This window comes from Rattus norvegicus, chromosome 4 (assembly GCF_036323735.1).
Source record: "Rattus norvegicus strain BN/NHsdMcwi chromosome 4, GRCr8, whole genome shotgun sequence".
Classification (NCBI taxonomy): domain Eukaryota; kingdom Metazoa; phylum Chordata; class Mammalia; order Rodentia; family Muridae; genus Rattus; species Rattus norvegicus.
This window is the reverse complement of record NC_086022.1, coordinates 92,232,171-92,259,072: the sequence shown is the minus strand read 5'-3', so window position 1 is coordinate 92,259,072 and position 26,902 is coordinate 92,232,171. Positions and strand designations below refer to the sequence as shown.

The following is a 26,902-nucleotide window of genomic DNA, read 5'->3' as shown; positions in this document are numbered from 1 at the left end:
AAATGGTTATGCCTATTTAAAAGATATAATGGAAGAAAGAGGAAGTAAACATATTTTTAAGAGAGTAAGTGACATTTTGTAAGATAACAGGGAGACAATTAATAGAAAATACTATAATAAATTTTGCCATCAACTAAAAATGATTCTATTTTATTATTTTGGACTTTAAAGGAATCATTTAATCTCCATCCCAACAAATGTTGGGTTTATAGAAATGTAGTTAAGAAATGTTCCAGATCTTGGGGTTGGGGATTTAGCTCAGTGGTAGAGCGCTTGCCTAGGAAGCGCAAGGCCCTGGGTTCGGTCCCCAGCTCCGGAAAAAAAAAGAACCAAAAAAAAAAAAAAGAAATGTTCCAGATCTTATTCAAGATTCACGTCTTGAAGACAAGACCTTTGTGTGATAATTTTACTTGTATCTGACTCTTAGATTTGCTGGTACATTTTCAAATGCACATAAAACAACTTTAGTCCGCTTGAGTAACTAGCTTTCTTCCCATATTTCATTGCTTTTCTCAAAGAACAGAACATGAATGTTTACTTATAATGTCACATTGTTGCATACAGGAAACATACCTCAATGACAAAGACAGACACTACCCCAGAGTAAAAGACTGGAAAAAAATTTCTAAGCAAATGGTCCTAAGAATCATGCTGGAGTAGCCTTTCTAATATCGAATAAAATCAACTTTCAAACAAAAGTTATCAAAAGAGATAAGGAAGGACACTATATACTCATCAAAGTAAAAGTCTACCAGGATGATCTCTCAATTCTGAGCATCTGTGCTCCAAATACAGGGGCACCTAAAGTCATGAAAGAAACTTTACTAAAGCTCAAAGCATACATTGCACCACACACAATAATAGTGGGAGACTTCAACATCCCATTTTCATCAATGGACAGATCATGGAAACAGAAACTAAACAGAGACACAGTGAAACTAACAAGTTATGAACCAAATAGATTTAACAGATACCTATAGAACACTACCTTGTTTTTAATTTAATCATAACTCTTTTCTAAAGTTCTTGAAATATTACTTTTAAGTAGTTGGAATACAACGTGATTGGATTCCTTGTGACACTGTCATCCCTTTATATCAGGACTTTACTCATGTTCTGCCATCCTCCTCTTTTATCTTGTTCCCTTTCGTCCCCCATTCCCTCTCATATAATCCTTTCCTACTCAAAATCTATGTACTACATAGAAGACAAAACATATGTTTGTCTTCTTGATTCTGGCTTAGTTATTTTGACATGATCCTCAGTTCTGCTCATTTTCCTGTATATTATATGGAACTACATGGTATCTATTTACTACTTTCTCTGTAATTGCGCATCCCTGAATAACATCTTGGCTATCAGGCACTGTACTGCAGTGAACCTAGATGTGTAGAATGTCTTTGCTGGCTCCAATCTCTTTGGTGAGCTTTTCAGGAGCTATAGGACAGATCAAACAGTGGTTACATTTTGTTTTCTGAGGAAATTTCAAAATGATTCCAATAATACTTGGAACAGTTTATATTTCCCTAGCAGTAGATTTCTTCTGCTGCTATTGTTTCTAGCACTTATTATTCTTTATTCTTGATGATAACCATTTTGACTAAAATAATACAGAATCCCATTGTAATTTTCAGTTGCATTAAGCTAATTTGGATAGTGAAAATTTTTCATATATTTATTGGATTTTTATCTTTCTACCTTTGAAAACCATGCATGTAATTCACTTTTTTTCCTTTTTTTTTTTTTCGGAGCTGGGGACCGAACCCAGGGCCTTGTGCTTGCTAGGCAAGCGCTCTACCACTGAGCTAAATCCCCAACCCCTGTAATTCACTTTTATATTTATATTTTAACTTCTTTATAATTTTAGGTTTTAATCCTTTCTTGGATATGTACTTGGCTAAGTTTTTCTATTCTGTAGTCTATTTTCATCCTGCTGATTATTTCTGCTGCATAGAAACATTTTGATTTCATGTGTTTAGACTGAGTAAGCCTTGTGATAATCACCTGAGATCCTACAGTCCTTTTAGAAAAGCCATTGCATGTGCCTATAGTTTTTCCTCAAATGGTTTGTGTTCTGAATCTTACAATTATGTTTTTAAATAATTTGCAATTGATTGCTGTACAGCCTGCAAAGTTAAGGATCCAGTTTCATTCCCGTACATGTGGATTGACAAGAGTTCCTAGCATTTTTTTGTTTAAAAGGTTGTCTCTTTTTTAATGTATTGTTTCAATACCTTTCTCCAAATCTATAGTGTTTGTACCTGTGAAATGTTCATACCTTGCTGTTTGGTTCTACTCTATTCTTAACCATCCTTGACTTTGTGTCCATACCATGCATTCTTGTTACTGTATCTCTCTCATGAAATCTGGTGCTGTAATATTTAACATTATTTTTTTCTGCCTAACACTGCTTTGGGTATTTACAGTCTCTTCTGTTTCAATGTGTATTTTATTATTTTTTTAATCATTACGAAGAACACCACTAGTTTTGGTGAAAAAATAAGACAATACTAGCACCTAGCTCATGAAAAAAAGAAAAGAAAGAAAGAGAGAGAGAAAGAAAGAAAGAAAGAAAGAAAGGAAGGAAGGAAGGGAGGGAGGAAGGGAGGGAGGAAGGAAGGAAGAAAAAAAAGAAAAGAAGTGGATGTTCCAGGCTTCCACATAAATAAAGGAAAAAAGAAAGAAAAGATCAGAACTTAATGGAACTTTGTGAGTCACCAGTTCTTCTTTTGGGTTCAAGTCTAGACTTTAATAGGGCGGCAGTCCTGACAAAATATAACACAGTTTATCTATATTTCACAGTTCCTCAAACAAGACCATACTTCTTAATCCTTCTAATTGTATCAAAGAGTTCCACTTCCTGGTGACTAAGCTTTTAGATATCCAAGCCTAGGGGGGCAATCATCTAATTCAAAGTACTAGAGCTTATACCACAAACCTTATTATTTTCTGTTTTATTTGAATGTGACTATTCGTGTGTGTGTGTGTGTGTGTGTGTGTGTGTGTGTGTGTGTATGACCATTTTTAATGAATGAAAACATTGTGATCTCTTAACAGATTCTGTGTTTTGAATGAGCAAAAGTATAGTAGGTCTATAAATCAGAATACTTGATCCACAGATGGTGGAATTTTTTGGGAGGGATTAAGAGGTGTGGTCTTATAGAGGAAGTATGCCAACTGGTGGTATTCTTAGTGATTTCATAATTCATGAGACTCCTAGTTGGCTGTCTCTCTTTTTATAGCCTCCTACTTGTAGATTAGATGTAAATTCTCAGTTGCTCCTCGAGTTTTATGCCTGCTTTCCTGCTGCCATGTTCCTTGCTATAATGGTCATAAACTTATTGTCTGAAACTATAATATACAACAAAATCTTTCTTCTACAAAGCACCTTTGGTGTCTCTTCATAGAAACAGAAAAATTTCAACAGAATTTGTTACTAGTAGGAATGTTTCATTGTTGTTCTGAAGAAATGAGGAAACCTTTGGGACATTGGACTATGAAAGCAGTTTAGTAGTGTTATTGTGGCTTTTGTGTCATTCTAGTATGTGTTTAGAAGGCACTGGTGCTAAGAAAAATATGTAATTTGGAAACACAGAACAAGAAGTATCAAAGGGGAGTCATATTAGACACACAACTGCAGACCACTCTTGAGATATTTTAGTTACAAATGTGGTGGCTACAAACAAGCCTGAGACTACATTGAAGAGTTTGGACTTAATTTATTGGTGGTGGCCTAATAAGGACTATGTTTTGTAGTTATTCGTGATAATTCTTATGTTAATCTATAATGAGGAAAAGTAAACATGGTCAAAACAAAACAAAATATAGCAAAGAGGCAAGTAGCAGAAGCAAGCAAACCAACAAACAACAACAAAACTACAAAGTGATTAGAAAACGATCACCAGAAAATTTGAACCCAAGATTTGTCCTGAAAGAGATAATGAGAAATGGAATAAAGGCGGCCGTGCCCATCTAGCTAAGCTTCTCACTTATACAAAAGAAAGCATGTGCAACAAAGGGAAGGAAGGAACCCAAGGCTATACTAATATAATTCAAGGAAAGAGCCCAAGTTCCACCCAGAGTGAGCATTAGGATATAAGTGACACATGGCAAATGGTTCTTGATTTGCTGTCATGAAAGATACAGGGATGAACGGATTGTGGAATCTTCCTTCACAGTCATGTGGCAGGGGAACCCCTGCATGGAGGCCCAAAGAGACCCTTAATGGCAAGAAGCTGTCAAAATGAAGCCTGAATTGCATTGGAGATCCTCAAGATGTTGGGGATGCCAGAGTCATTGAGTATCTGCCAAGGATAAAGAGTAGAGCCCAAGGGGTTGGGGATTTGGCTCAGTGGTAGAGCGCTTGCCTAGCAAGCACAAGGCCCTGGGTTCGGTCCCCAGCCGCGAAAAAAAAAAAAAGAGTAGAGCCCAAGAGAGAAAAGTGTGCTGCAGTCAGTAGAGCTGAAGGGAAAAGCTATCTGTCCTTTGATTCACGGCTACAGGATTAGGAATTTGCACAGCTTGGGTTCAGACTTATCTCAATATTTCTCACTGTACCCCCAATCCTCCCTTTCAAAATGGTATGTGACATTGTATACTGAAAATAATCTGCTTTTTAACTTTACCAGAGGATTTTGAATCTCAGAAAAGACTTTGGACTTGTAAGCTGTGTTGAGACTGAAGTTGAATTATATGCATTTTTCATTATGATGGGGTTATAAACTTCTGGAGGCTAGGAAGTGGGATGCGAAGGAGTAACTGAGGAAGGCCCCATAGGCTTTTACACTTAGTCCACAATTGTTGAGGGCTTGGGAAGGATTAGAAGGATATAGCCTTGTTGAAGGAGGCATGTCTCTGAAAGTGGCCTTTGAGGTTTTGAAATCCATGTCATTTCCAGTTAACTCTCTCAATTTTCTGCCTTCTGCTTGTGGATCAGATGTGATCCACACATCTGTAGATATGCTAGTGTTTCAGCTCCATGCCTGCCTGCCTGCTGCCTTTTGCCCAACCATGGTGATAATGAACTCACCCTCAGAAATTGTAGGCCCCAATAAACTCTTTCTTCTTAAGTTGCTTGACTTATGGTGTCACTTCACAACAATAGAAGAGTAGACTACAGAATAACTTCAAATAAATTGAGTTTTTTCTAATATTTTGATTTTAAATGCTTCTTGCTCTGCCTTGCTTTTATAAACAAAAATAAAAGGAAGCAAAGTATTTAAAAAAATAAGCTAAATTGTCTATTTATAATACTGTTGGAAAGTTATCTTAGTGTGTGTATTTGTAGGTTTAGAGAAAAAATTTAAATCCTCTTGCTCATATTGAAAGTAGATATGTTTAAACAATGAAACAACGGCCGACATATGATGTTTGTCTTATAGGAACAAACTTGATGGGAATGATTTATGCCTGAGTGATTTTCCTTTGGATTCAAGGTAATGTTCAGAATGATATACTTTAATTCCAGAAATTGGCTATTATATCACGAGTCAAAGTGCTTGCTTTGATTTGTTAGGTTTATAAGATACCCCAGGACACTCAAGATGACAAGGAGGTGGCCTTGTAGATACCATAGCTACAGAAGAATGACAGTAGTATTTTAGATGAAAGTCTGGAAACTTTTATGTGAGGTGTGGTCATAAGTTAGCTGACTTTGATGCCTGCACATAAGCCATGTCTAAAACACAATATGAGGGCAGGGGCTACTTGACTCGTACTAACAAAGCATCATAAATAGCTGAAGGAGTCACTAGCATGGATGGGAGGAGGGAGTCTATACTTCTTGTTCATTACTGAAAATATCAAACACCTTTATTCTGATACTACGTTTTATAATATCTCAAATAAGTAATTGGAAATTAAACTTTAGAACAGAGACTTTCAGCTGTCATCTGATTTTTGTCAAGGAGCAAGAACAGCACATCTATATCCGTTACATTCACAGGAAGAGCTAGAGAGGTGGAGTAAAGAGACATTGTGAGATCATGGTTGACATGATAATCGTGGGAATGTCTCTAACAGTAAATGATTCCTTCTGGAAATGTTAGTTTCCTCCATTCTCTACTTCAGTGAAATAAAATGCCAATATCAGTTAAAAGCTAACTCCGTTACATCCCACTAATTTACTTAATATATAAACATGTATTGAATTTCTTCTATATAACAGAGATTGCTCCACTCTTCCTCACTATGGAGCAAGAACTTTGGTAAGGGAGAGAAATGTCACAACTAACTGCACACCAACGCGTTTGCTTATGCATTAATTCATTAATGGCAAGAATTAGAAAGGTGAAAAAATAACAAAAACAGAAACTATGGGTTTTACCTTAATAAATAACCCAGCTAACAATATTTGGCTCTGGTTACAGTGTTACTACCTTTCACCCACAGCCAGATGGACCCCTGGTAATAGAAGTGATCCATCATGGCTGGAACAAAGGGTCAAGCAGAACTGGTCACCTGTGGCATAATGACAATAATTGCAAGTGTCCCCTAGCTAGATGTCAGATCCTGAAAGTTTTACAAAAACCTTCCTATGAGAAGTTGTTTTATCCATGAGGACCTTTACAGAGAGCCCAGATCCAAAGCTGTAGAACTATCCATTAATGACACATGCTTGTCACCAGCAAGTGGATTAAAAATGAGTTGGAACAAAATCTGAGCCAGAGGATGTAATGAAGCTTCTAAAAAATTTTGAATTTAATCCACGCTAGCTGAAGAAATAAGCATTTTCTCTTCTAGCTGAAAACTTCAAAGATAGTTAGTGCCCATATCCCCACCAGAATTTATCTGCAGCCTGATTAGAAGATAAGAAAATACAGTGGGTTAGGCGATTTACCAATTAACAGCAAAATAATGGTCTCTTATGTAACCTCAGGCTATGAAACAGTTGTAAATACAATTATTACAAGTCAATCTTTGTAATGATATTTAAGAAGTATTAACTTTAACTGGATAGGAACCCTTTTGGTTTTTATCAATCTGCTCCTTTTAAAGTGATATATATATATATATATATATATATATATATATATATATATATATATATATATGGAAGAGTAGATTAAAACACTGTGAAATAAGTTCTGATTTGTAATTATGCATCAACACTTGATCATTAACAAGCTTCACTCTATGATTTTCTAAATGTTTGTTAAGAAATTTCCTCAATATATATGTAAAAATACACAAGGTATTTGATTTTCTTATGAAGTGAAAAGATTATTAAATTAACTTTTGCCAAAAATAAAAAAAAAAGAAAATACAGTGGGAAAGGCCAATCCAGAGCAAAAACCACTGAAATGAGTCAGTCTGAAGCTCTTCTTCTATTTTGTGTGAGGTAAAGTTTTCTTTGCTTATAAAAGTTTAAATTGGCTTTTATTTCATGCGGTCAAAAGTATTTGAATTGATACAGTCTGGCAGACAGTCATTTAGCCTCATAATTTTTTTCATTTACCATATGAGTTCTAAGGACATTAGCAGCTGATTATAGATATCTAATGAGATGGCACTTGTCACTATGCATTGAAATGTATAAACTGTAATGCATTCTAAAATCATTATTAGGCAAATGAAGACAAAGGAACACTAGCAATCACATTTAAGTTCCCTCTCTCAACCACCATGCTGTTGTAAATTAAAATTGCAAAACAAAACAAGGCAAAAAGTGTGAGCGTCTTTTCATGTAGAAGAACTCAGAAATAAAACTTACAACTTCCTCATGACAAGCACCAACAATAAAACTGGACCTTTTCAAAACATTTCCTTTTTTTGTTTTTGAAGAAGAAGACAAGGTCACTGAAGGAGATTTGAAATGTTTTTCAGTAAGTTGTCCTAAATTATCTTAATTTGTGGAATAGGAAACACATTATGCATTTGGAAGAGAACACAAGAAATAGTTTTTAGGTTTGAAGACAATAAAGCAGAGCTTAGAGAACAGAGGAGGAAGGCAGAGATGGTGTGTAGAGGTGACGTAAGGGATAGAATGGATGCTGTGCAGAACAATCCTTCAGTACTTGGAACAGCAGGAGAGCTTTAGCATGCCCATAATGACAGTAGTTAACAAACTTCAGAATATATTCGAGGTGGACACTAATCTACCATCAGCTTGCATTTCATCTTCATAGGTTCGGAAACTCATCCTTCCTCTCCAAAGACACTGTTTATGTTGTCAATTATATTATCCAATTTTGGTCATGGATGGAGGACACACTGTATTTTTGAAAAAGAAGGAAGCAATTGTGTTTAAAGTCAAAACCTCTAAGTTATATTGGCCATTACTTATGTAGACTTGATAATGCCCCTGCTTCTCCACCACATTGCAGAAAAGAGTAGTATTTTTTAAATAGGGTTGCTGAATATTTTTGATTAAATTTACAGAGAACATCAAAGATATTGGGGAAGAGGAAAACATTTTCTGAGCTAACCAAATGTTTATAAGTTCTGGGGAATTGAATGCTGACTCCCAGAGGAAGAAAAGACTTTGTAAAAGGACCTTGGCTAACGGCCTGATTGAATGATTGCTCAGAAGCCTGAACTATGGCAACAAAATTGATCCTAGAGAAAAAAGCAATTACTATTTTTGTCGGCATTTCAGCCATGATAGAGAGGTCTGTGGGAACTCTCACTACACAGACTAATGATCAGGCTTTGGGGCTGACAATACAGGCTTATTTCAAAATCATGATTTTATTATGGTACTGGGCAGACGTTGTATGCATATCTTTTGGGAAAGATTACCAATATAAACTCATGCAAGGCCGAATTAGTTGTCTAGAAAGGGAACGGTGATTGATGTACTTGCCTTTGGTTGTTTGTCTAGTTAGCCAGCTGCTGCCTTCAGAATTATTCTTTGTCTGTTTCTCTGATAGACTCCTTGCTGTGCTCTTTCAGAATTCACAGTATACTTTCATTTCTATCAATCAATGTTTATGCTCAAACTATTTTTATCCAACACAGTAAGAGTTACCGCAAACCATTGCCATAAATAGAAACAGATGTCGTATTCAGCTTTGTGATTATTACATTTGAAATATATACACATAAAGTACACGAATAAATCAAATCTTTCAGTAATCAGCAGTATCACACAAATCCTCAATCCACCTTAAATGTTGGTTCTTCATAATGAATAAATAAGCAAGCAAAAGAAATAAAACCATTTTATTCATTATGCATAAACAACACGAAGACCTAGTGGGGTTTAAGGGGAGAATAGTAATGAATAATAAAAAATATTAACCAAATTAGACTGCAAAATATAGTAAAAACAATATCAGTGATAGCAAGAGTAATAAAAGAATGTCACATTCTCACATAAGTGTGTTTCTTATTTTTGACATGGGAAATAGATCTAATACCTCTATATTGCAGAGAAAAGGAACTGTAAAAATATTGAAGAGGATATGATTTATGATGATTAATTTTGATTTCTCATTATTGACAACATTTCTGAGTTTGGGGAAAGCACTGCTATTCCATTTTGATTAAATGTAGTCCGATCTTCAAGTCCTCCACGTAAAAGCTACAAAGCCTACAGCTTTCTACTCATAAGCTTCTGAGTTTTTATCTACAAGAGAGGAAGCCCTGTACTTAATTGTTTTCCAAAACTAATATGTTAAGTTTATAGATCCTGAAGCCTAAAATAAAGATGATGCTCAGAAATGACGAAGAAAAACACTATATGTTCCATCAGGCTGAAAAAAATAGAACAGTAGGAGCAGGATAAGCCTTCTGGGGGGCAAGAGTGACAGCATTATATGGAAGAGTAAAAGAGAATGATAACAGGAGATTGGAAGTCTGGCCCCACACAAGCCACTCTGTGAATTCTTTTTCCATTAAGAACTTGTCTGGAATTGAGAGATAACCTGTCTCAACACCTGACACCGATAGCTGCTGAGGCTGCATAGATTGGCTTATGAACAAAGAGAATTTTATGTTTTTTTTTTAATGGAAGTCAGATAATAGATACCAATATTATACAAATGAAGCATGAAATCTACCATAGCCTTTTATTTAACTAGGAGATGCCAGTCAGATCCTATCAGATATATGACATTCAATTTACAAAGTAAATTATCTGCACAAGATTGTTTTCAGGAGTGGCAAAAACAAGAATCTACCTTTTCAAGCAAATTAACATGCAGGAATGTGAGGATTTAATTTGTTTGAATGAACTAATAGCTATCATAATAGATATTCTTATGTTGATGGTCAGTCTCCACCTTGTATCTAACCTATAAAGCAGGAATTCAGAAGGCTAAAAAGCTTCTGAGAGAAAACTCAAGTATTACCAGCACAGATATTAATGGGAGAGCAGCCTTAAACTAAGGCACACATTCCAAGCACCACTATGCTTCTGGGATGATAATGAGCTGATGCTGTAGTTGTGACTGTGACACAGCCACAGGATTTTTCAATAAGTTAGCCTCTTTTCTGTTACCTAACTCAATAGCAATAAAATCTCAGAGTTCAAAAATAACAAATGGTAGAATATTCTGGAAAGATGACAAAAGACATAGCAACAACTATAGCACATCCCATGAAGATAACAATTAAACTCACTGAGTGATCCACATATATAGGCATGCCTATGTTAATATTGCATCAAATCAGTGTGTTTATGTATATGTAACTATGTTGAAACTTGGAGTTATCAGTAGCGATCAACTTCCACAGGATGGTGTAGGAAACTAACTTATATACTTTCTTACTATGGCAATGTCTACCACTTTACCCTTCCTATTACTCAGCCACTATGCATTTGCTTCTGAAGCATCTTGCATACAATTTACAAGAGCAATAGGGACCTCATTCTCCTTGTAAGGATCACATCTTCTGGAAGGATGATACCTTCTGGTGATGTAGGTACAAAGCAGGTACATTGACAGTCATTGTTGCACCACCATCCCCCTTACCCCCAGTGGCAAGCACTTCATCTTTGGCTTAAAGACTTCCTAGTGATGTAGAGAATGCCATATATATGTATATATATACACATTTATATATATATATATGTGTGTGTGTATATGTGTGTATGTATGTATATATGTATATATGTATATACACACATATATGTGTGTGTATATATGTATATATGTATATACACACATATATATGTGTGTGTGTATATATGTATATATGTATATACACACATATATATGTGTGTATATATATGTATATAGTATATATATGTATATATGTATATGTGTGTATGTAAATGTCCTTAGGCATGATGGATTTATAAAAATCACCAAACATATTAAAAGACACAGATTTGAGAAAATTAAAAAACCAAGCAAACAAAAAAGCTCTACCAATCAAGGAACTATTAAGTTGCCAGTGCCTCTCACATGTCTTAATTTCAGGGTTGCTAACATCCTAGCCAGTAATAGAAGTTAATAGAAGCTAACATAGTACATACTTTCTTCTCTAACACCGTCAGAGTAGCAGGTCTTAAGTTGAGTCCCTGATGCATCTGAAGCTGTTACATGCAAAGAAAGAGATAAGGATCTCATTTCAATCTTCTATATTCAAGCTAACAAGTTTCCCAGCACCATTTTTGAAGATGCTATCATTTCTCCAATGAGCATTTCGTTTTGACCTCTTTGAAAGAAAACAAGGTAGCTATAGGAATGCGGATTTGTATTTGGGTCTAACATTCATGATCATATGTGCATCTCTACATTGAAACTTTACGTATGTCTGCTTAAGTAGGAGCACCCACTGTAATGTTGAAAGCAGAGGCCATGAGAAGGGAAATTTCAAGACAATTAAGAGACTAAACCACCAAACAAAGAGTACACATGACTCCAGCTGCATATGTAGCAGAGGATGGCATTGTAGGGCAACAATAGGAAAAAAAAAACCCTTGGTCCTGTAAAGGCTTGTTTCTCCAGTGTAGGGGAATGCCAAAGTTTTGAGGTAGAAGTGGGCAGGTGGGAGGGGGAGCATCCTCATAGAAGCAGGGGGAGGGAGAATGAAGGGGAGGGAGAACAGGGAAAGGAGATAGCATTTGAAATGTAAATACATAAACTATCCAATAAAAAATGAAAAAAGAAAGAGAAACTAACACACAGGTGATATGAAACAGGAAAGGGCATCAATGGAGCAGACAAGGATAGCGATGGGATGAGAGCAAACTGGAAGAGGTAGAGTGGAAAGAGTAACTACCAATACAGAAATCTTAACAGTATATAGAAGCTCATTGCTATAGATGTTTCCTAAAATGCATACATATATAAAAGGTATTACTGTACACATGGGGATATGTCTCTCCCAGATGTCAGAGGTTACCAAACAAAAATTTCAGTGCTAGATGTGAGTACTTCCATTCAAGGAGTTGCTCAGAGGATCCCATAGATCCTCAAGCAATACATGCTATTGGCATTGTCTTGATCTTTCTCTAGGATGTCATCAAGGGATTTTATTTCTGAAGACATCTCCCCCACCAATAAAAAAGGATCCTAAGATAGCAGGGGATCAAGCTGATACTGTTCTAGGCACTTTATTCCTGCTGGCTACTTGTCACAGTAATTAAAGATGTTATGTGTGCTACTGGGGGTGAGGCGCAGGAGGTCAGGGTAGGAAAGGAACAGTCTCATCTAAATGAACCATGTATACTACAGTAATGACAGGCATGGCAAGACATACACATTAGTGCAGCAGTGATACAAATGTAACGGAAATAAGCAAGCACTTTGTGATTAGATATGGGGTGACCTGCTTCTCAAGATGTGCCTCATGCCCTGGAATAATTAAGTGGGCCAAGAACCCATGACCGGATAGGTCATGGGCACTAGGGTATAATTTACTACTCTTATTCAGCTAAAAGGATATAATACTAAGCTGAACCCAATACTTGTCATTATAGTCATAGTTTATTTCAGTTTATCAGAGAAGCTTTTCGTAGTTGGTGGTGATAAGTACATAGACCCACAAATAGTCAATGTACAGAGACTTTGAGAGATTGTGAAGTGTTGAGCCCTAAATGGTACATGTATATTATACACCCATCCACAAAGGTCATATACCATTACTGATGAAATGATAAACTTATTGTAAGAGAAATGCTGTGAGACTGTTTTATTAGTATGACTGGGCAATTGCACAGTGACTGCAACCAGATGCACAAGATCAAGCCAGAGAAAATCATTGCATGGATGTGGGAGGAATTCATGAAATCATTTCCTTAGCTGAGGACATAGTGGCAATTGAGGAATGATTGGGAAAGGATGTTAATTGTTTTATGATGTAGCCCTAGGGACACTGTATATGCTCCAGTAGATGGCCCTACACCCATACATATACTGGCAGAACCAGGTAGACTCAGTAAGTTTAATAAAACTGTAAAGTGTTCTTATGGCTACACAAAATGAATTAAATCACAATTTATAAAGAAAAGTCTAAATGTGACAACTCAAAGTGAAAATAAATACATGGAAATCATCTTTGAGAGAGACATGATGGCATAACTTCATACAAGTTCCTTTAAACCGTGGTGTTACATATACTCATAATAACGCTAAAGGCTTAGAGAAAGACTTGAGAAAATAACTCAGATAATATCTGATCCCCACGATCCAAATCCAAATTTCAAAAGGCAGTTGTAGGCCTGTGTGCCTGTAATATCAGATCTGGGTAGACAAGGTTAGGAAAATTACTGAGGTTCACTGGTAAGCCAGGCTAGCCTATCTAAGAAGTTCCAGGCTAATCAGAAATCCAGTCTCAGTAAGGTGGAGGGTACCTGAGAAGTGACAATCAAAATTATTTCTGTTACAAACACACACACACACACACACACACACACACACACACACACACACACACACACACACACACAGTGGTAAAGAAATCCCAGTAACTCCAAGGAGGAAACTTTGAGGCATTTGATAACTATTATATATTATGTATTTGGTATGTTATATGATATAATATATATACATATATATGTATATATACACACATACATACAGAGAAACAAACAGAGGTAAAAACAGAAAGGAGACACATAGCAAGAGGGGAGGGAGGGAGGGAGGGAGGGAGGAAGGATCTTTTGGAAGTAGCAGAACCAAGTTAACAGATGCTAGGAATAGTCAACTATAATCAACTGATTGTCTAGCAGGTGTGTGGTTAGGAATGCTGGAAGTCAGAAAGCAGTTAGGAAAGTGATGAAGGGAGAAAAACAATCTGCCAAGACTTGTAAATATGGCAAAATTGTCACCTACTATTCAAGAAATGAATACATCAAAAATAACCATTGCCTCACCATCTAATTGACCTGAAAATGTTTCTATACAGTTCACATTTTGACATATTACTAAAATTCAAACTATATAGAGTCAAGTTTGAGTGTTAAAAGTTAAGATGTTGAGCATAATCTTCACAGTGATGTTGAATAAAATTGCTACAGCATATGCTCAGTGGAGGGAAGAAAATTGAAGCATCCTTCTACTGCAGATATCAAATAAATTCAATATATTTGTTCATTGATGAAGAAAAAGAGTAAATTTAAAGTCTCTAATGATAAAAGAGATAAATCAATATAGACAAACATATTTGTCTCTTCATCAGTAATTATTTCAAATATGAGGTCTCTAATTTTTAAAGTCAAATAAAGGCAAAAAGAAAAAAGAAAATGTAACTGAATACCATCCAGTTGAGTCTCATTTTATGTTCAAAGACAAATAACCAAGACAGTTGATGAGCGGCTATCCTTCTACATGGCAAAATAATATTTATGTAAAATTGTAATAGCAAACAAAGTCACATATAATTAAAAATCAAACATAGAAGCGTTTATTTATCAGCTTCTGTATCCTCAAAGTTAGGCTCTAATTCATAACATGGGACTGAGAAGAACACATTGGTCTGTCCGCAGTTTGTAAGATTGTGTAACCAACTATGGAGCTTCTGTTCACCAAAGCAAACAATCAGTAGTGAAGATAGGAGCTACCAAACCACCAGAGTAAACCTTACCACCTCTTCCTTAGGAAAAGGATTATTACAAGCAGCAGAGAAAGGACTCAAAAATTTTAACGAGCAGCCACAAGCCAATTAGAGTTGACAGATGATCTGAACAGATGCTTCTCAGAAGTGGAAACACAAATTGACAAGTGTCTGAATGGTGCTGTTTTCACAATGAGTTAGAATGGCTAGAATTAAAAGTAATTGTGTAAATTCTCAGGAGGATGTGGATGAAAACGAAGTTCTACACACTGCTGTAGGGAAGACAAATTAGTACATGCTTAATCAAAATCAAAACAAGGGGTTCTTCGAAAAAGTAATTGTGGAACTATTCTGTGACCCAAGGACACTGCTTCTGAGTATTTTCCTAAAGGGCTCTGCAACAGTTACAGATGCACATACACATCTGTCTCACAAAGCACATGGCATACTTATAAAAATGTGTGGGCAATGAGTATATATGAATAAAATCATAAAATTTAAATCTTAACTAAAATTGTACATGTTCATAGAAGCAATACTCACAATGGCCAAGATATGGATCATCATAATTGCTCATCAAAATATGGCTAAGTACCTGGTCCTGCCCCCCATTTATTTCCCTCCCCCTTTTCTCTGCCTCTGAGGTTCCTCCATCCCTCTACATCCTGTGATTATTTTGTCCCCCTTTCTATGTACGATTGAAGCATTCACACTTTGGTCTTCCTTTTTCTTAAACTCCATATATGATTTGTGGGTTGTATCATGGATATTCTAAGATTTTGGACTAATATCCACTTATCACTGAGTACATATCATGTGTGTTATTTTTGTATGTGGGTTACCTCACTTAGGATGATGTTTTCTTTCTTTTTTTATATTTTTTTCTTTTTTATTGGATATATTTATTTACATTTCTTTTTTAATTTTTATTTATTTATTTATTTATTTTTTAACTTGAGTATTTCTTATTTACATTTCGAGTGTTATTCCCTTTCTCTGAATGGGTGTTCCTTCTGCCTCTGTTCTAAACTATGCCTCCCTATTCCCTACCAAGGGCATTCTTGTTCCCTTTTTAAGAAAGGAGTGAAACATTCACATTTTGGTCATCCTTCTTGAGTTTCATGTGTCCTGTGCATCTAGGGTAATTCAAGCATTTGGGCTAATAGCCACTTATCAATGAGTGCATACCATGTGTTTTTTTCTGTGATTGTAGATCAAGAATTGACAAATGGGATCTCATAAAACTGCAAAGCTTCTGTAAGGCAAAGGACACTGTTGCTAGGACAAAAAGACAACCAACAGATTGGGAAAAGATCTTTACCAATACTACAACTGATAGAGGCTTTATATCCAAAATATACAAAGAACTCAAGAAGTTGGACCGTAGGGAGACAAATAACCCTATTAAAAATGGGGTTCAGAGCTAAGCAAAGAATTCACAGCTGAGGAAAGCCGAATGGCTGAGAAACACCTAAAGAAATGTTCAACATCTTTAGTCATAAGGGAAATGCAAATCAAAACAACCCTGAGATTTCACCTCTCACCAGTGAGAATGGCTAAGATTAAAAACTCAGGGGACAGCAAATGCTGGCGAGGATGTGGAGAAAGAGGAACACTCCTCCATTATTGGTGGGATTGCAGACTGGTACAACCATTCTAGAAGTCAGTCTGGAGGTTCTCAGAAAATTGGACATTGAACTGCTTGAGGATCCAGCTATACCTCTCTTGGGCATATACCCAAAAGATGCCCCAACATATAAAAAAGACACGTGCTCCACTATGTTCATTGCAGCCTTATTTATAATAGCCAGAAGCTGGAAAGAACCCAGATGCCCTTCAACAGAGGAATGGATACAGAAAATATGGTACATCTACACAATGGAATATTACTCAGCTATCAAAAACAATGACTTTATGAAATTCGTAGGCAAATGGATGGAACTGGAAAATATCATCCTGAGTGAGGTAACCCAATCACAGAGAAACACACATGGTATGCACTCATTGATAAGTGGCTATTAGCCCAAATGCTTTACTCTAGATGCCTAGAATAAATGAAACTCAAGATGGATGATCAAAATGTGAATGCTTCACTCCTTCTTTAAAAGGGGAACAAGAATACCCTTGGCAGGGAATAGAGAGGCAAAGATTAAAACAGAGACAGAAGGAACACCCATTCAGTGACTGCCCCACATGTGGCCCATACATATACAGCCACCCAATTAGACAAGATGGATGAAGCAAAAAAGTGCAGGCTGACAGGAGCCGGATGTAGATCTCTCCCGAGAGACACAGCGAGAATACAACAAACACAGAGGCGAATGCCAGCAGCAAACCACTGAACTGAGAACAGGACCCCCGTTGAAGGAATCAGAGAAAGAACTGGAAGAGCTTGAAGGGGCTTGAGACCCCATATGAACAACAATGCCAAGCAACCAGAGCTTCCAGGGACTAAGCCACTACCTAAAGACTATACATGGACTGACCCTGGACTCTGACCTCATAGGTAGCATTGAATATCCTAGTAAGATCATCAGTGTAAAGGGAAACCCTGGGTCCTTCTAAGACTGAACGTGATTGTTGGGGGGAGGGCGGCAATGGGGAGAGGATGAGAAGGGGAACACCCATAAAAAAGGGGAGGGGGAGGGATTAGATAAGATGAATGAAAAAAAGAAGTGCAGGCTGACAGAAACCGGATGTAGAGCTCTCCTGAGAGACACAGCCAGAATACAGCAAATACATAGGCGAATGCCATCATTAAAGCACTGAACTGAGAACGGGACCCCTGTTGAAGGAATCTTAGAAAGGACTGAAAGAGCTTGAAGGGGCTTGAGACCCCATAAGAACAACAATGCCAACCAACCAGAGCTTCCAGGGACTAAGCCACTACCCAAAGACTATACATGGACTGACCCTGGGCTCCAACCTCATGGGTAGCAATGAATAGCATCGTAAGAGCACCAGTGGAAGGGGAAGCCCTTGGTCCTGCCAAGACTGAACCACCAGTGAATGTGATTGTTGGGGGGAGGGGGTAATGCGGGGAGTATGGGGACGGGAACACCCATAGAGAAGGGGAGGGGGAGGCCTTAGGGGGATGTTGGCCTGGAAACCAGGAAGGAGAATAACAATCGAAATGTAAATAAGAAATACTCAAGTTAATAAAGATGGGGAAAAAAAAACTGGTGCAATAGTAAACATACAGCAAATGCTCCCGAGGTTGTCTTAAAGATCCCCTGGTTAAGAAAGATTGTTGCTTGCTAACTTCACAGAAACATTCCATATGCATCCTTATCCCAGAAATAGAGCCAAATCCAAAATGCAAAATACACTGATGATCCATTCACTGCTTCTATGTCACCGTGCAAACGTGCAGACGTTCAATATGTCAGTGTATAGAAAGGCTTAAGGTTCAGAGCTAATATATATATTACGCTCTCTACTCTTGTTGAAATTCCAAATTACAAGCTTTAGCACATGGAACTACAAAAATATATTATTGTTAGCTACTTTAAAACCTATTTGAAACTGGAAAGTTACATTGTAAATAAAGTCCACATACTAAATGGAGATAATAAAAATTTAAGAACATCACATTTATATCACATATAAATATTTAAAATTTGCTTTAGGGGTAGAAAATTATTTTCTATGATAATAAACTCTAGAAAGTTTATGAATATACAAGGGTCAGAATTCTGTGTGAAATCTTAACAGCAGCATTAAACATGCATGGCAACCTCAAGTAATGCAATGAATTTTTTAAAGTCTTTGAATTTCAGTTTATACCTCTTTGGTCTCACCATTCTTAAGTAATAACTGCACTGAAAATTTGATATCTATGAAAACATGGAAATGGCTTCTATCATTGTACAATCTGAGTAATTTCAGCCCTCAGATTATGGTGCAGGAATGTTTTTTTTTTCATTTTACACTATCTACCTTGATATTCTAAGAAATTATTCTCTAGAATATATTTTGGCTTTGAATTTTCCTAAAAGTGTATTTAACAGCTATGATTCTTTTAAATAGATTTGTCTTTTTCAGAATTTTAATCACTAAAGAATATTTCATTGAAAATTACATATCAGGTTTTCTTATGAACCTGGATGTAAAAAGTCTCATTAAATTCTTGCAAACCAAATCTTAAGAACTCATTAAAAAATAACCTACCATGATCAAGTTGGCTTCATCCCAGATATGCAAGGATGTTTTAACATATGTAAGTCTATAAGTATAACCTACCATATAAACACACTGAATGAGATACTATTAGATTCATATTATTAGTTGTAGAAATGACCTTTGATGAAATACAACAGCTCTTTTTGATAAAATTCCTAAAGAGATTACAGGAACAAGGAACATCCTTCAACGTAATGAAAGTAAGTTACAGCAAGCCATTGTCAAAATCAAGCTAAATGGAGAGAATCTCTAATCAATATTATTAAAATCAAGAAGAAAACAGGGTTGTTTATACTCATGATTCCTAGTCAACATATTACTTGAAATCATAGCTAGAGTAATACTGAAAATGAAAGAGATCAAGTAGATAGATATTTGAATGAATGAAGCCCATGTTCTTTATTTGAAGATTACATTATACTATACATAAACGAGCCCAAAATTCCAAAGGAAAACGCCAATATTTTGAGCAAAGCAGCTAGATAAAATATTAACTCACATACATAAGTAGTTTTTCTGTGTACAAATGGTAAACAGACTGAAAAAGAAGTCAAAGAAACAATACCTTTCCCAATAGCCTCAAATAATATAAAATATCTTGGGGAAATTCCAACCAAACAAATGGAAGTCTATAACATGTTAATATATCAAATTGAAGAAGATATCAGAAGACCCATGCTCAAGTATCAATGGAATTAATATAGCAAAAATGACCATCCTTCCAAAAGCAATCTACAGATTCAATCTAATCCCTATCAAAATCTCAACACAATTCTTCACAAATCTTGAAAAGAAAATTTTCAGTTTCACGTGAAAACATGATGATCCTGGAAAGCTGAAACAATTTTGAATAATAAAAGAATGGCAGGGAGTATCACCATTCCCAATTAAAATTTTTACTACAAAGCTATTGTTATAAAAAATAACATCCTGCTAAGACTGAACCCCCAGTGAACTAGACTGGTGGGGGGAGGGCGGCAATGGGGGGAGGGTTGGGAGGGGAAAACCCAGAAGGAAGGGGAGGGGGGAGGGGGATGTTTGCCCAGATACCGGGAAAGGGAATAACACTTGAAATGTATATAAGAAATACTCAAGTTAATAAAAAAAATAACATACTATTGGCATAGACATGCTGATCAATGGAATCAAACTAAAGATCCAGACACAAATCCACACTCAGATGGACACCTGATTTTTGATAAATAAATCAGAAATGCACAGTGGGAAAGGGCATCATGTACAACAGTTTATGATGTTTGAAATGGATGGGTGCATGTAGAAACATCCAAATAGATTCATACTTATCAATGTGAACAAACATAACTACAGATAGGTCAAAAACATCAACATAAATCCAGATACACTGAATAGTATAAAATGGAAAGTAGGGAATAGGTTTGAATTTGATATCACAATAAAAGACTATGGACAGAATGCCATTAGCACAGTAACTAAGATTTTACAAAAGTAACTCTTGAAACTGAAAAGCTTCTACATCACAATGGACACAACCTCTTTTGGGAAAATTGCAGGCTATACAATGGGGAAAGTGTTCACTCATATATGATAGACTGTACCCATTCTGATAGAATATGCAAAACATAAGCTACTCAAAAATCCAGATAACATGAAAATAAATAACTCAATTAAAACTAGGATCTGAACAGATATCTCAAAAGATGAAACTCAGATGGATGAGAAGCACTTAAAGAAACGTTCAACATCCCTAGTCATCATGAAAATGCAAGTCAAAACTACAGTGAAATTTTATTTTACATCCATCAGAATTCAGAAGATCAATAAAACAAGTAATAGTTCATGCTCAGAAAAATGTGGAGTAAGAAGAACATTCATCTATTACTGGTGGGAGTGCAAACTTACAGTCACTATGGAAATCTGTTGACAGTTCCTCAAACAGATGAGCATCAATCTACCTCAAGATCCAACTATATCACTTTTAGGATTATACCCAAAAGTGCTTCATGTTACCCACAGACAGATGCTCAAACATGTTCATTGCTGCTCTATTCATAATAAACAGAAACTGGAAACAACCTTAATGACATTCAACAGAAGAATGGATACAGAAAATGTGGTACATTTGCACAATAGATATTACTTAGATATAAAAACAAAATCATGAAATTCAGGGATAAGTGATGCAACTAGAAAAAAATCACACTAAGGTAGAGAAACAAGGTATGCATGAACTTACGTACGAAATTAGTTGTTAAGTCAATGACAATCAAGCTATAATTGTTGAATCAAAGAGGTTACATGTAGAATAAGGGACTTGGCATGGGAGAAGGGCAATTCAGATAGATTTCTGTAGGGAAAGGAAATAGGTCAGTTATAGATGAATGAGAGTGTACCTAAAATGGGAGGAGAGAGAAGGGGAGGAAAGAGAGGAAATGTGGAGACAGCCAAAATTAAGGGGCATTTGAAGCATCATATGGAAACATAATACTGCAGCAACTTTCTAAAAAATATACATAAATGAAGGTGACTTTAATGAAATCATCAAATAAAGGGGAAACAGAGCCCCAACAAGATATCCTTTTTCACCAAATGAAGGCTCCAATCCAGAGATTCAGTTATATCTAATTTGATTCTGCCAATGTGTTCTGATAGGAACCCCCAAACAATGCAGACTATTGTTAACAATGTAAATTGCTCTCCTTGTACTGAAGGTAAGGCCCTATTTTTGAAGACAACACCTATGCAACTCATTGAACATGTGGTAGTTGAAATGGTGGCTACGTTGAACTTTCACACCTATGTGCAAGTGTCTTTGATACTAGCAGGTAGTCTGCATACTACCAATGAAGAAATATAAACAACAATCCAGCCATGAACCCATTAATATACAATGGTGTTAAGCTTGAAAGCTATAGGGGTGCAATTGTGGCATAAAACTTGTGACTGTGACAATCAAATATCTAATTTTACTTAAGACACACTCTAGGAAATGGAATCTACACTCTACCCTGCTTGGAAAAGCAAGAATGTAAGTTTAAATAGCCTAGGAACTTAGTGTAAACTAGAGAATAACCAAAAAGTTCTGTTCTAAAACCAACAACAACCAAAACAAGCCTAGAATGACTCCTAATGGCATTCCATTATACCCATACATAAGTGCCTTAATCAGCCATTATCAGAGAAACTTCTTCCTGCAGCAGATAGGAACAAATGCAGAGACCCACAGCCAGGCATTATGTAGACACTAAGAGACTTTTAAACGACCATCCCTGAAGGGGATATGTCCACCAAATCCCTCTCTTCAAGGAGTAGGGAACTGTGATGAAGAGGAAGATGAAAGAATTCCAGAGAGAGAGGGAATGGAGAAGACCAAGTAATGAGGGCTGTATGAGTTTGCAACAGATGGGGTACTAATAAACTGATATGGAGTGGATGTAAGTGCCCATCTGTAAACCAGAAGCTATCTACAACTGGTGGCTACTTGCAAATGAAAATGTATTTTTTCCGCATGGGATTCTTGCAAACCATTCTTAATGGTACTCTGAATACCCGGTAATACAATGGGCAACAGAAAAGGAACTCAGAGGAATGTTTGGGAGTTCCTTGTCTCAATGTCTTTTTTTTTTCCGGAGCTGGGGACTGAACCCAGGACCTTGTGCTTGCTAGGCAAGCGCTCTACCACTGAGCTAAATCCCTAACCCCCTTGTCTCACAATGTCATCCAGAACTTGCCCTATTGCTTTTGTAGTTGTCATTGTTAATTTTATCTTATACTTTTATATTATTTTTATAATTTTATCTTATATTTTTATTTTTCTCCCTGTTTACCATACAGATTTTATCATATATCTTATAGCTTTCATTTTAGTGTCTTTATGGGATACCCGAGAGTCGAATGAGCTGGTCTCTGGTTTTTGTACCTCCTCTCAGGCTCAGTTTCTTCTGTTTGTTGGTTTTGTACTACTCTGAGATATTAATTTTTGTTTCATTTTATTTAATTTATATCATTTTATTATCTTAGACACTTATTTGTTTTCTAAGAGAGACAGAAAGTGAGTAGCATTGGATGTGATGGAAGAAACTGGGTTGGAGGAACTGGAAAAAGTAGAGGGAAGGGAAAACACTCAGTATTTATTATATTAGAAAAGGAGGGAGGGAGGGAAGGAGCGAAGGAGGAAGGAAGAGGGAGAGAGATATGAAAGGGACAACTTTTATTTTTTGTTTTGTTTTGCTTTGTCAGAGTTTTGTGTACCCCAAGTCAGCCTCTGATGCTCTATGAAGCAGAAGCTAAGATCTTCCAGCCTCCATCTTCAAATGCTAGAATTCCATTTGTGTCACCAAATGTGATTTATATGGTACTGGGGTTCAAACTCTAGGATTCTTGCATTTTAGGCAAGAATTTATCAGCTGAGCTATATCTCCAGGCCTGATTGCATTTTTTTAAATAACATAAGTAAACATTGTATATTTTGGATACAAATTGTCCCTAAAGGCTCAGGTATGGGCCTGGGCACTAGGTGGTGCTGCTTTGCAAGAAGAATACAGGCATTATTTATTTCAATGAATTTATCTATTGATGAGTATGTAACTGAATAGAATATTATGATGTAAAGTCTATTATGAGGCAGTAGATCCTAGAGACAAAACGTTGGACATTTGTGGTTTGAATATGCTGGGCCCAGGTGTGGCACTATTAGCAGCTGTGATCTTGCTGGAGTAGGTGTGGTCTTGTTGGAGGAAATGTGCTACTGTTGGAGTAGGCGATGAGACCAGTCTTCTATTTGTATTTTGAACAAAATGTTGAACTTTCAACTCCTCCTGAGCTATGCCTGACTTGGCGCTGCCACTCTCCCACCTTGAAGATAATGGACTGAACTACTGAAACTGTAAGCCAGATCAAATTAAATGTTGTCCGTTATAAGACTTGCCATGGTCATAGTGTGTTTGCATCAGTAAATTCCTAAGACAAACGTTCTTACTGTTGAAGATTTTAATTGTAATTATCTAATTAAAATATTAACTTAGAAACTACTTAGAAAACTTAGAAAAATACTACTAACAATTATTTCAGAAACTGTCCCTTGAATAATTACAGAATGAAGCAGCATTGTTATAAAACATAAAAATTCCATATGCAGAGCAACCAAACCCAGTCACTATTGCTGATGCTTGCTGACAGGAGCCTGATATGAATGTCTCCTGAGAGGCTCAGCCAGAGCCTTACTAATACAGATGAAGATGCTTGCAGCTTAGCGTCAGACTGAACATGGGGACCCCAATGGAGGAGTTAGAGAAAGGACTGAAGGAGTTGAATGGGTTTGCAATTAACCAGACCCCTCTGGAGCTCCCAGGGACTAAACCACCAACCAAAGAGTACACATGGAGTAGTCCATGGCTCCAGGCACGTATGTAGCAGAGGATGGCATTGTCTGGCATAAATAGAAGGAGAATCCCTCCTCCATTGTAGGGGAATGCCAATGTGTTGAGTTGGGATTGTGTGGATGGGAGGGGGAACATCTTCATAGAAGTGGGGGAGGGAGTATGGGAGAGGAAGAACCAGGAACCGGGAAAGGGAATGACATTTGAAATGTAAATACATAAAATATCCTGTAAAAATATATTCCACCATAAAAAAGGAACAGCAATGTGTAAGAGTATGCCAAATAAACACATTCCTTTCAAAAAATATAAAAATCATAGTATTATTTAAAAGTTATGATGAAACAGATTAGCCAGAATTACTTTGGTTGTCACAATGAGAAGTGCTAACTTTCAGAAAATTGACTACATGGGCTCCTCGCTTCTGTTAGGATTCGTGTTTTAGATCATGGTCAGAATATTCCACACTTTACCTAGGTATTCTATTGTGAACAGAATCAGGGAAACATTAATCTGTGTATGTTACCATAGTAACCATACTGCATTGTTTGTAAGACTTTGGATATTAAACTTGTGTGATGGATTTAAATGATAGTTTGCCAACTCAAATGGTATCTAGTTATTATCCATCTGTCCGTCTATCAATCAATCTATCATCTACCCATCCATACATCTATCTATTGATCATATTTGCTAATTTTACAAATGCTTTTAAAACAACTTATGAAAATATGTAAACTATCAGTAGTATCCATGTTTTGCTACATTTAAATAAGATACTGCACTTATGTCTCCATAATTTGTTGTCTTTCTTTTTTCTTTCCCTTTTTTTTTGTGTTTTACCAAAATCCAATTTACAAATTTTATTTGACTTACACTTCCATAACCCCATCCATTATTAGGGAATCCAGAGCAGGAACCTTTAAGCAGAGGGAAGCTTAAGACAAGAACTTGGGACAGGAACTATAGAGGAGGGCTACTTGCTAGCCCATTCACAGGCTTTCTTATGTAGCCAAACCCAGCTGCCTAGGGATGGTGCCATTCACAGCAGGCTGAGCCTTCCATATTTATGACCTACCAAGACAATTCCTTACAGACATGGCCATAGGCCTGTCTGATCAGCATCTCTCAATTGAAATTCTCTTAGATGATTTTAGGCTTTATCAGTTGCTAGTTAAGGTAAGACATTTAGATAGAAGAACAACTTGTAAGTGTGGGTGGCATATGAGAACTAGTCATTCTTTTTTTTTTTTTTGGTTCTTTTTTTCGGAGCTGGGGACCGAACCCAGGGCCTTGCGCTTCCTAGGCAAGCGCTCTACCACTGAGCTAAATCCCCAGCCCCTAGTCATTCTTTTTATCTTTTTGTATTTATCTTCTACACAACTTCTTGCATTCTGGTGTGCTTTGCACTGGTTGCCTTGTCTCTGTTTTGGTATTCTATGAGTTCTTTTTCTCTTACAGATGTTGATCTTCTACCCTGTTTTCAAATATGATTTTCAAAGCATCTCTATTCTCCAAAGAGAAATATGTGAAAATGTTTCTTTAAGCCATAAGATTTTTCATATTTATGAATCTAGCTACCAACATGTATCCTGAAGGAAGTGCCTTTAATATATCCTGACATCTTAAACAAATAGACAGAGCTGACAATTATTCTAAGCAATGAAGAAAACTCTGACTTCTTATTTCTGAAAATATTATGCATGAGTGGGACAAAATGTAGAGTAACATGACAACAATACAGGATGTGCGTGTAATTTACTGTTTGTTTGGAGAGATCTATTCCAAGGCAGAGAAACGAAGCTGAAAGAAAGTGATCAGTCATCTGAGTGGAGGAGGAAGGAGGTAATTTTCCATTCGTTGTGTTGGGACTTGCTTTTGTCATAAACCTGAGTCAAGGTATGGTTTCCCTAATCTTGTTGGTGAGCTAGAAAATTGTGTAATAATATAAAGTTTATACATTGGGATATATATATATATATATATATATATGTATACACACACACACAATAGGGAATTAAAGCTAGATAAAATATTTGTGAGATTACTGTGTGTATACATGCTTGTAAATACAACAAATTGACACTTAAAATGCATTGACAGGAGAAGAGCTTGGAGGGCATTAAAGAGAGAAAATAAGATAAAACTGATCTGATGATGCAAATTAAAAAGAGGGACTCTTTAAGAAAGATGAAAGCGGTAAAAATAAAAAAATAAGGAAGTGGGTAAAATAACAATCAGAATGTCTTAAAAAATCCACAAGAAGCCATACTATTAGTTACTTGCCTAAAATTAAATACAGTTATGTATGCAATTCCATGGGTAAATACACATACTTAGTTTTAATAAAGTTTTCTCAACTGAACTGATGGTACTTTCTCCAAAGAGTCAACAACCACTTATCAAAAACCATGATA

At 36.4% G+C, this 26,902-nt stretch overlaps 1 protein-coding gene and 1 long non-coding RNA gene across 5 annotated transcripts in view; one reads left to right on the top strand and one right to left on the bottom strand.

Moving 5' to 3' along the window:
* The window catches only part of Ccser1 (coiled-coil serine-rich protein 1), a 1,236,544-nt gene that overhangs the window by 461,367 nt on the left and 748,275 nt on the right, over positions 1-26,902 (bottom strand). The window lies entirely within an intron of this gene.
* LOC120102492 (uncharacterized) overlaps positions 1-26,902 on the top strand; it is a 115,570-nt gene that overhangs the window by 2,412 nt on the left and 86,256 nt on the right. For both annotated transcript variants that reach the window (XR_005504165.2, XR_010065809.1), the window contains exon 2: positions 5,382-5,435. This is a non-coding gene — a long non-coding RNA (uncharacterized LOC120102492). The remainder of the gene's footprint in view (positions 1-5,381; positions 5,436-26,902) is intronic.